The following is a 10,145-nucleotide window of genomic DNA, read 5'->3' on the forward strand; positions in this document are numbered from 1 at the left end:
CTGATTCGTTTCGAATTAATACACATTTGCGAATTATCGCTGGTATATATTATGTTCACAGACGTAGGTTTCGCTTATGTTACGTCAAATTTCACTTACCTTCAAGTCTATATAGCACCACGCACAGGAAACTCGAGACTGCTGGGGTTAATACGGTCCCGATATTCCACGAATAACCTGAATACACTGATAATCCGAAATTTACTGCTAATTTTTGTATTTAGAAACACGCTGCATGTAACATTTGAAACTTTACTGCAGTGCTGTTCCGTATTATTCATTAGAAACTGACAATTTGGTAATAAAATTGCACTTAAATTCCAATGTATTTTGTATTGCTGGTTTTCAGTTTACTTTCTTAGCTACTCAAATTCCAATTCGTAGGCGTCGCTACTTAACGTCTCTAGCATGTTTTCCTCGCCTACGTTTTCACAAACAGGAATCTGTTTTCAAAGCAAAAATATTTGGTCTAATTATAACAGAGAACATCAGGACTATTTTTATCCGCAAGTAGCCTAATTATACACGGATACTCCGCACCCGAGAAATCGAGAATTCGCTGTACTCTTATCTTGTGATGATCCAGTGACTTTTTTTAAGATTACACGATATCTGAATCATATTAAGCTCGAATTTTCAGCTCACTGCTACGTGATATTTCTAAAGAGATATGACTCACATAATTCTTGACTATTCTGCGACCCACGATCTTTTTCGTCTGATCTCTCCTCCACTGCTTAAACCGCACCGATTTTAGTCCCAGCTGACGAGTTTCTGATACAAGAAGTAATAGATTTCTTCTGCTTTTGACACACCTCCGATAGTTAACAATATATTAATAATGTAACTTTCCCCCTTCTTCTTCTTCTTCTGCTTGGTTAGGACCCTTCAGGATCACTTGTGGCTTGTTCAGCACGTCTTCTTTCTTCCAAATACCTCTTCATTCTTTCGCGTCTTCTGTTTCTTCCTTCTTCTGTTAACACAACTTCGGTTTTGATGTCCGGCCACCTGTGACTATCCACCAACCCTTTATACTTCTCCCAGTCCTGTACTACCGCCTGCAGGTTCCTTTCTTTTATTCCCACAGCCTTCCAGTCATCTTCGACATGTTGCACTCCATATCGTCTTAGTCAACCTCTCCTCGTTTATCCTCATGATGTGCCTAACAAATCGTAACCTCCTCTTCCGTATCTCGCTCATATGGGTTCAATATTTTCATAGAGTTCCTGTCGTGTTCTGTGTATCCAGATATCCTCATATTTTTTGGTGCAGCATACGTCTCTCAAGATTTTCCGCTCCTCCTTCAACTGTATACAAGCTCTCTTGCCGAGTGTGATCTTTTCTGATGCATACAGAGCAGCAGTTATTATAGATGCTGTGCAATGTCGCACTGTGGCATTCCGTGACAGATATTTCTTCCCATATGTTGTTTTCACCGCATACCGAAGCCTCTGCAAAAGCTGCGCCTATCTACTGCGCTACTGTTGCTCTGCATGCCACCAGTTATCGTCTCCCCCAAATAAAAAAACTGTTGACCTTCTCAACCACTTGGCCATCTATCTTCCGGTCAGAATTAGTGTTCAACGTCTTGGTCTTCTTATATATAATCTTTTCTGCTGTTTCGGCTAGATTTTTAGTGCTGTCTTTGCCTCTTCTTCTGTCTCTTTTAAGAGTGTCATGTTATTTGCGAATGCTAGGCAGTCCACTGTTGCATTATGTTTGACCTTGAACTCTACTTGCACACCTTTGATCTTCCTGTTCCTATTTAGTTGTCTCCACTGTCTCACTACTTCGTCCGAAACAGGTTAAATGAAATTGGTGACAGTCCGTCCCCTTGCCGAACTCCTGTTTTTATTTCGAAGCTGTCTGACAGCGTACTGCACTGCCTGATCCCGGTAGTTGTCTCGCTTAACGTTTACTTTATTAATGCATGTGTTGTAGCATACAGTCCTCTAACGCATCAGGCAGGGTACTTCTGTCAACTGAACAGTAGGCCTTTTGGAACTCCCCAAATGTCACTTTTGTCTTTTATTCTTTCCTGTGCCTATTACCGTTTTTATTCCAAATACCTGTTCTGCACGGTTCCTCCCTTTTTTAAAGCCACACTGGTACTCTCCTATTGTCGCCCCAGTTGTTTTTCAACTCTGTTCGGCAAGATTCTCGACAAAACCTGCTTAAGAGAGAGATGCCCCTGTAGGTACCCAGTACTTCCCCTTTCTTGTGTAGTGGTATCATAATGTCTTCTTTCCAGTCCAAGGGTGTTTTCTTATTTCTTCAGATATCCATTATTATATTGTACATACCTCTTTCTATTTCAGACCCACCCCACTTGATCTCTTCAGCACAGATACCATCATTGCCTGATGCCTTGTTGTTTTTGAGATTTTTAATTACCTCTGCTATTTCTGCTCTGGAGTGTGCATTGTCTAGAATATCCTGACTTTCGTCCCTAGAGTGTAAGTGCGTACATTTTACTGTCTGTGTTTCTGCATTCAGCAAATCCCTAAAATACCTAGTCATTTCCTCGCACAAATCTTTTTTGACAATTTTTATTGTGCCATCTTGTCCTATTAGGAAGAATTCTTTTGCCTCGAAGCCTTTAATTCTGCTCTTCACTTCTCTGAAAAAGACTCATGAGTTGTGTTTCATGAAAGCTGCGTTTGCTTCTTCAAGTTTCTGTTTGCATCTACTTCTCTTATAACTTTTAATAATATAACTAATAACATTAATAAGAAGGATTACAAACAGTTTTAATTGACTTTGTGTAAAAAAGTAATTTGTCTCCTTGTATCTGTAGATATAAATGATAATAGTACTCACAGTAGAGCTCCTTTTGAAGTAGGTATATTATTTTCAAGCATTTGCAGAGTGTTTCCGCATTAGCGAAATACTTCATCATTTGCTCAACTGCCCTGATAAGCCTAATACTTCATAGCATTCTTCCTAGCATACTCTCAACACACGGTCTTCTACGATTCTGTCTAAACGATTATTTAACTGTCGTAAGCATTACGGTGCAACATTCTGTAATCTCTTCGACGTTTTACCTTATCTCGCTGTTATATTTAAGTAGTCGGTCATATCAGGCAGCAGCATTCTGGGGGCTATAACGGCTGGAGAAATCAGTGAGTGTGTTCTCTAAAATAGTTGACATTCCATTAGAGCGTTTCCCTTTAAATTTAACATTTGAGTGGTGTGGTCAGAGATTACATCCGTACATCACCTTCAGTCAAATGATCACGATTAGTGAGATACAAGGAATACTCTGACCTGTGGGAATATGTCAACACTCACTTCACTGATACTTAAAAGTAAGGAAAATTTCAGGACGTCAGGACTGGGCGACAAACTCTGATATTGAGTAACACGATTCCCACGTTTTGGCTTTATTCTTAGTGATGCGGTTACAGTGTTCAGTGTTACGGGTAGTAGGGTAACAGAGCTCTCATCCCAATTTTGATATCAAATTGATTTGCAAATTAATTGAATTTACCAATTCATTGCCCTCACCCTCATACCCCCCCACCCACTCCCACCCCCCACCCCCACTCCCACATCTAGCCCAAGAACGTCATATGTTTTACTGAGCCGGCACGTGGGCCCCTGCCCCTGATATCGTAAGCTCCTTGTTAACTTTCACCAACTTTCATGTATTTCCATACTGTTAACCTGTCCAAAACAAAGAGTTTGACGAGACAATGGAAATCCAGTGTGTCTGTTTCAGTGAGAGGTATAACACAGCTACACCAAGAAGGTTAAAAAAAACCAAAAACAAAAAAACAACGCTGATGATCGACTTGACACATAACTTACGTTATTGTGCAACTTGTTCAAATATAACATAAACCATTTTTCATACAACGTCTCCTCTGCGGAGGACTTCTCTCTTTAATCTGTTTCATAAATATCCTTTTTCTCACCTAACCGTCAGAGTACTTAGACCAAATGAACGACAACCTAGGTCCATGGTGAATCAGTACTCTAAACACTCCCTAGAGGTCATACGAAAATAATACTGTATGTTGCCAATAAATTTATTCCAGAATGTCATCACGACTCCATTGAACGGGTCTGCAGGCAAACTGCAACAGCAAAACATCTACTTTTCTGTAATGCCCAGCACTGATGATGTTAGTCAGTCGAATGATATAATATCTTCAATCTACCAACAATGTTATATTATGCTGAGCAACTTGATACAGCTTCACTGAAAATATTCAGTAGGCTCAATAACTGAAAAGACACCATTTAATTGAACGGTGGAAAGCTTTTGGTCTAAGTATCCATCATAGAATTTTGTGCTAAAAACCTTAAAAGAACTATTCCTTTAAACAAACACTGAAATAAATGCTGATATCAAGAGCGCAGCTGTCTTTGTGGTACCTGTGATTTACCCCACATTTGTGTGTGTATCGTCATCGTTACAAGTACAGGCTTAATTAGGTGTCTGATAACAGCACGGTAATGTGCGGAGATTACTCTGTTAATGGGTGTGCCGGTTCAGTTCGTAGAGAATTACCTGTGTCAACTGCCGTGTCAGCGCGTTATCTGCTTCAACAACCCGCCATCAAACCCCACGGGCCTGTCTGCTGGCAAGCGCCTGTTTACAGTTACCACTCCAGCCCTCGACATTTGCGCGCTGTATCATGCAGCTGCGGGAATTAATACTACCTCGCATAGTCATATTTATTGGTTAATAAAACTGCAGCGAGAGGAAGAAATGATTCGCTGTCCTGTAGTTACACGAATGCGAAGTCATGAGCGGCGAAATGTTTTTCTTTCTTTTTATTGCGATTTGGTCCCTACCATCAGATATTTTCGACTGCCACTATTTAGCCGAAACTCACAGAAAGTTACCTTGATAATTTCATCTCCTGCGTGTAAGTTTAGGGAGGAGTGGGGGTGGAGAGGGGGAGGGGGAGGGGGAAGAAGCAGGGAAAGTCAAACATTCCGTTGAATTAACTCAAGTCAGACACTTCATCAGGTAGAGGAGGTAGCCGGCAGCCACTTTGGTCTGATTAATGAACTACCCTTGCATTCACGTTAAATGACTCAGAGAAACCGCGAAAACCTACATGAGGAAGACCCAGCAAAGCAGTTCATTGAGATCTGCCAACACGAGAACTTTCTTGATCCAGAAAAAGGTGGATCGGTATAGAAAGATGGCAACTTCTGAAACGAACCAAGTCTCTTCTGCCCAGCCTTACTCCCTGTTCTGCGCTCATAGGCAGCACACCGCGCCTGGTACACGCGGCGCTCGGGGACCACAGCGCAGCTACGAACTTGAGGATGGACTTATAACAGTCCGAAACCAGTCGTGTGAAAACAAAGCAATTTACAACTGAAGTCGTATTTTGAAGCTCTGCTATAATGCTCAGTTGCGGATGTTCTTCCAACAGGATTGGTTGGCCTAATTAAACTTTAGAATGAAAAAGAATTTTCTTTGAAAACCATTTTTTTTAAAATGATGAAAGATAATTGATGTTTAATTTGTGTGTGTGCGTGTGTGTGTGTGTGTGTGTGTGTGTGTGTGTGTGTGTGTGTGTGTGTGCGCGCGCGCGCGCGCGTGTGTGTGTGTGCTACATGAATGATGAAGCAATTCCGGGTGAATACCATGTGCTAGTTACAACTCAGTCACAGAAGCTAGCTACCCACACTTGTTACAAAATGTGTTTTCTCTGTATTACTGTTCTCCCTGGTGGCATTTGCCTCACCCACATCATGCATCCTCGTTAGTAATTCATCTAGTTACAATGTGTGCACTACACTTACTGTTTGTAAATCACTTGAGTACTGGACACTTTACTCCTGAAATGACAGACGTTGCATGACTTCAGGCTGTTAACGCATTGTATCTGACCACTATAATAACAGCAAAAATGATGATAATTCTGTGTACAGCACTGTAGTGTTGTGCTGCCATTTAATTCATATATCTGTTGCAAAGTAAGTAATGAATCAATTTTTGGTCCATTGCAGGAACTATCTACAACTTGTAGAAGTCATTTTCACGAGATATTTAGCGTTTGTTACGTATGTCTTACTTTTACTTTCATAGATGTACAGATTAAAGTACAAAGTATGTGTCTAATCGGTGGTCTGTATGAGGTGCCTGTGACCTGCACTCTATGGTGTCATGCATTAATGCTAACAGCTGAGGAAAGAAAGTAATTACTGATAGCTTACGTAGTCAGTACTGTATCTCACAAAATTTTTACAATAATAATGACGTACTAAATATAATTTAGTTCAGGACTTAAACACGATCAACACTTTTGGTTTTTTACGCCTTAGAAAATCTGATTTTACCCGTCAGGGGGTAAACAGCTCCAGGTTTGGAACCACTTACTATCGCGAAAGCCTTTGCGGGCCAGGCCGTCACAAAGACCTTTGTGTGGGTAGACACGTGGTCAGTGCGTTGCTTCGGTCGCAGGTTTGCCCCCAGCACTCATTTTAGACTCCGTCAACCTCGGAAAAGTATGACCTGTGGGCCCATCCAAGTGCATTTAGATCCGGGCTTGAAGCCGTTTCTCTTGCGTTTATATAAACCGGCCGGCCAGGGTCTCCGAGCGGTTCTTGCGCTAGACTCTGGAACCGCGCGACCGCTAAGGTCGCAGGTTCGAATCCTGCCTCGGGCATGGATGTGTCTGATGTCCTTAGGTTAGTTAGGTTTAAGTAGTTGTAAGATATAGGGGACTGATGACCTCAGAAGTTAAGTCCCATACTGCTCAGAGCAATTTGAACCATTTATATCAACCATGTTACCGATTGAGCTAAGGCGGCCCCAACTCATCCTTCTAGTGTCGGTATACTTTGCTTTCATTACAGCACAGCTCTTTAGGACACAGACAGTATTCATAAAAGATTATAAATAAAAGATAATCATTTAAAATAGAATACTGAGACTCCCCTGAAAACATATACCAAGTTCTCCCACTGAAATGCATCGACAGAAGTTTTGTGAAGTCGGGACCCTTGGCTCAAGATTAAGCTTATGAATGTTACAGATTACACAGCTAAAATGTAAAGCGCACAAATATTCATAACTGACACTTTACCACTTGTTCTAATAACCAGTTTCATACTATTACTGCAATGTGCTTGAGTAAATTCCTGTCTCTATTTGAATAGTGGCGTTTTCTATTGTTTATCAAAACGTTGCATTAGGTACAAAAAGTTAATGCTTTCCGCATACTGATATTAATGATTCTTACAAACAACAATCAGTGCTAACTTGCTTACATAAGACTAAGCAGTCGTCAAAACTCATTTCGCTGCACAATGACGTATTTAGTGGTCTTTTCCATTGCGACTGAAATTTTTTTTTCTCTAGGGTAGAGATACAAGTGCTTTCGTTACATGAAATTGAGTCGAATTTCGATTATTCCTGGTTTCCTTTTCCTATGTTAGAAACGATTAAACTGGCTGAGGAACATGTAAGATGAAGCAGGATGACAAGACATAGTTTCTGCATTTCATGGGAAGTGCTTATATACTGATGAGTCATACATTATGACCACCTGCTTAATAGCTAAGTTGTCCATCTTTAGAACGAAATACATCACTGACTCTCCATACGGATTTGTGGAGGTATGTGGAATTAGATGTCCATGCACAAGTCATGAATTCAGTAAACAACGGGCCGCTGATTTGCGCATACGGTGATGGCGCCCGATAGTGACCCAGATGGGTTCATAGGACTTACATCAGACGAATTTGGTCGCCGAGGCATCAACGTGAGTTCAGTATAACGCTTCTCAAACTAATGTAGCACGATTCTGGCTCCGAGACATGGACAATTACACTGCTGAAAGATGATATCGGGGTCGGGGAAGACATCAAGCATGAAGGGATGCAGGTGGTTCACAGCAGTCAGTGTGGCTTCCACTATTACCACAGATCACAAGGAACAGCGGGAGAATGTTTCCCACAGCATAATAAGGCTTCAACCGGCCCATGTCCGAGGCGCGCTGCACGTTTCGATGCGCCGTATACCTCAATGTCGGCGTTCGTGGAGACGAACATCGACATAGTGTAGTCAAAAAGGTGATTCACCCGAAGAAGTGACACGTTTCCACTGACCGACGGTCGAATCCCAATGGCCCCGTGGCCACTGCTATCGTATTTGAGGATGCCGTCGGGTCAACACTGAACACGCAGGACTGATCTGCTGCTGATCTCCATGTTTGACAACGTACAATGAACGGCGAGCTCCGTAACACTTGTGCGCGCACCAGCATTGTGCTCTTTCGGCAGAGGTGGCACAGATCACCATCTATCCTACTTTACAAACCCCACGTTCTGTGAAGAGTCGTGGACGTCCAACCATTTAGCGCCTAGTGGTAGTTTCACTATCCTTCTACCTCTTACCGTAGATGCTCACGACATTAGCACGTGAAAATTCGACCAGCTTCGCCGTTTTCGAGATATTCGTTCACAGGCTCTGCATAATAATAATCCGCCCTTTTCTCAAAGTCGTGTATCTCAATGGATTTCCCATTCGCAGCCCATATCTTCTCAGGGTGTTCCTACGTCTATGTCTGCTCCGCTTACATACTTTTACTGTGTCACGTGCCCGCAACGCTACCAGTTGGCCTCAAAGGTCGCGATGGGCAGTGGTAATAATATTTTGGCTTTTCAGTGTATAATGATGGTAGTAACATTTACTTAACTGGAGTAATGAGTGTATCAAACTAACAATAAATAAATAATTTTCAAAAATAGTAACATAGGAGTCAATCACTCCTTTAATCTGCTGATGGTATGTTTCTGTGCAAATAGCGCGTGGTGCCTGCCATTTTGCATTCAAAATAGGTGTTAAGCTCACCAGCTGTAAATAAGGGCACATTATGTCGCATCTTGTACGTTAAAAGTCAGTGAACTTCAAAATGTGACAACAGGTGCTCTTTGTGTGCAGAGGACTGAGGTAATTTCAAGATAAGAAGATGCCTATTTTGGGCGTAACTGCAGGAAACAGCTATAAAACGCAGATAAGTAACGAAAATTGTTGAAAACAAAGCATTAACTTGCGCCATGAACACCGAATGAACACTAAGGTTCGCACCATCGAAGGCGAACTCCATGGACGTTACAAACCGTGTCGAGCGTTCAGCTACGTATCCTTTCTTAAAGCGATGATCTAACGGAAAATGCACACATTTATTTATAAAATCATTATAGCCATATTTATTAACCTACAAATCTAAAATTTTGTAAGTGCACAGAAAAAGAGCTGTGTTTTAACGAAAAAATATAATAAAATATACAGAATTAATATTTTGCCAGAAATTTTTATTTTTATTTTTTCTATTGTATTTTTTATAAAAAGCCTACCTCAAATTCTAACAATGCAATTAATCTGACAATTTTATTGTAGTGTCCTGAGAACCTTATAAGACCAATGAAGTACAGTTATTAATTTATGGTACAAATTGTATCATTAACGGAGTTTTTAATTTTGGACATCTAAAATTAACTTTTTTTTCTACATACTATCATCTAAAATTCAAAATGTAATTGCAGAATTTCCTATTCTTTAGATCCAGGGGGACACCAACACGTTGTGAACAGTTCCTAAAAATTTTATAGCATTAGCGCATATAGTTTTTGAGAAAAGGCTTCCCATAACGTAAAAACTGTAAAACGGAGAAAATGAGGTTAAAAGATTTTCTTCTGATACTTCTACACGTAATAACCTCACCTCAGTTTTAAAATCCTTCATGCTGATACCCTTCATCCTCTAGCTTTCTCTTCTCTCGCCTTTGAATCTGCCTAGCCTGTATTTGCAGGTAAGACACTGATCTGTTAGCTTTCTTGACCTTGCTCTCGTCGATGGTGTAAAATGCTTTTGCTGTAAAGTACCAGGATCTATGACCAACTCTCTTCAGCACTTCAACTCTACCATTATTTCCGTTATTTAACATAAAACTGCATCATACACACATATTTTAAGTACTTCAAGTCCACAGAATGTCCTTTTTGAGCATCTAATCCAAATTAAATTATTGAGGCTTTCATTTGCATTTTGTGTCTTTCCGTGAAGACACTTCCTCAATAAATCAGGGTTTGCAAGAAACTTGAATGTGGGCTTAATTGCATTCATAACAGGTACTGGTAATGAGTGTTTACGTGCAGACGTCTCATTT

The sequence above is a fragment of the Schistocerca piceifrons genome, chromosome 2, assembly GCF_021461385.2.
Source record: "Schistocerca piceifrons isolate TAMUIC-IGC-003096 chromosome 2, iqSchPice1.1, whole genome shotgun sequence".
NCBI lineage: Eukaryota > Metazoa > Arthropoda > Insecta > Orthoptera > Acrididae > Schistocerca > Schistocerca piceifrons.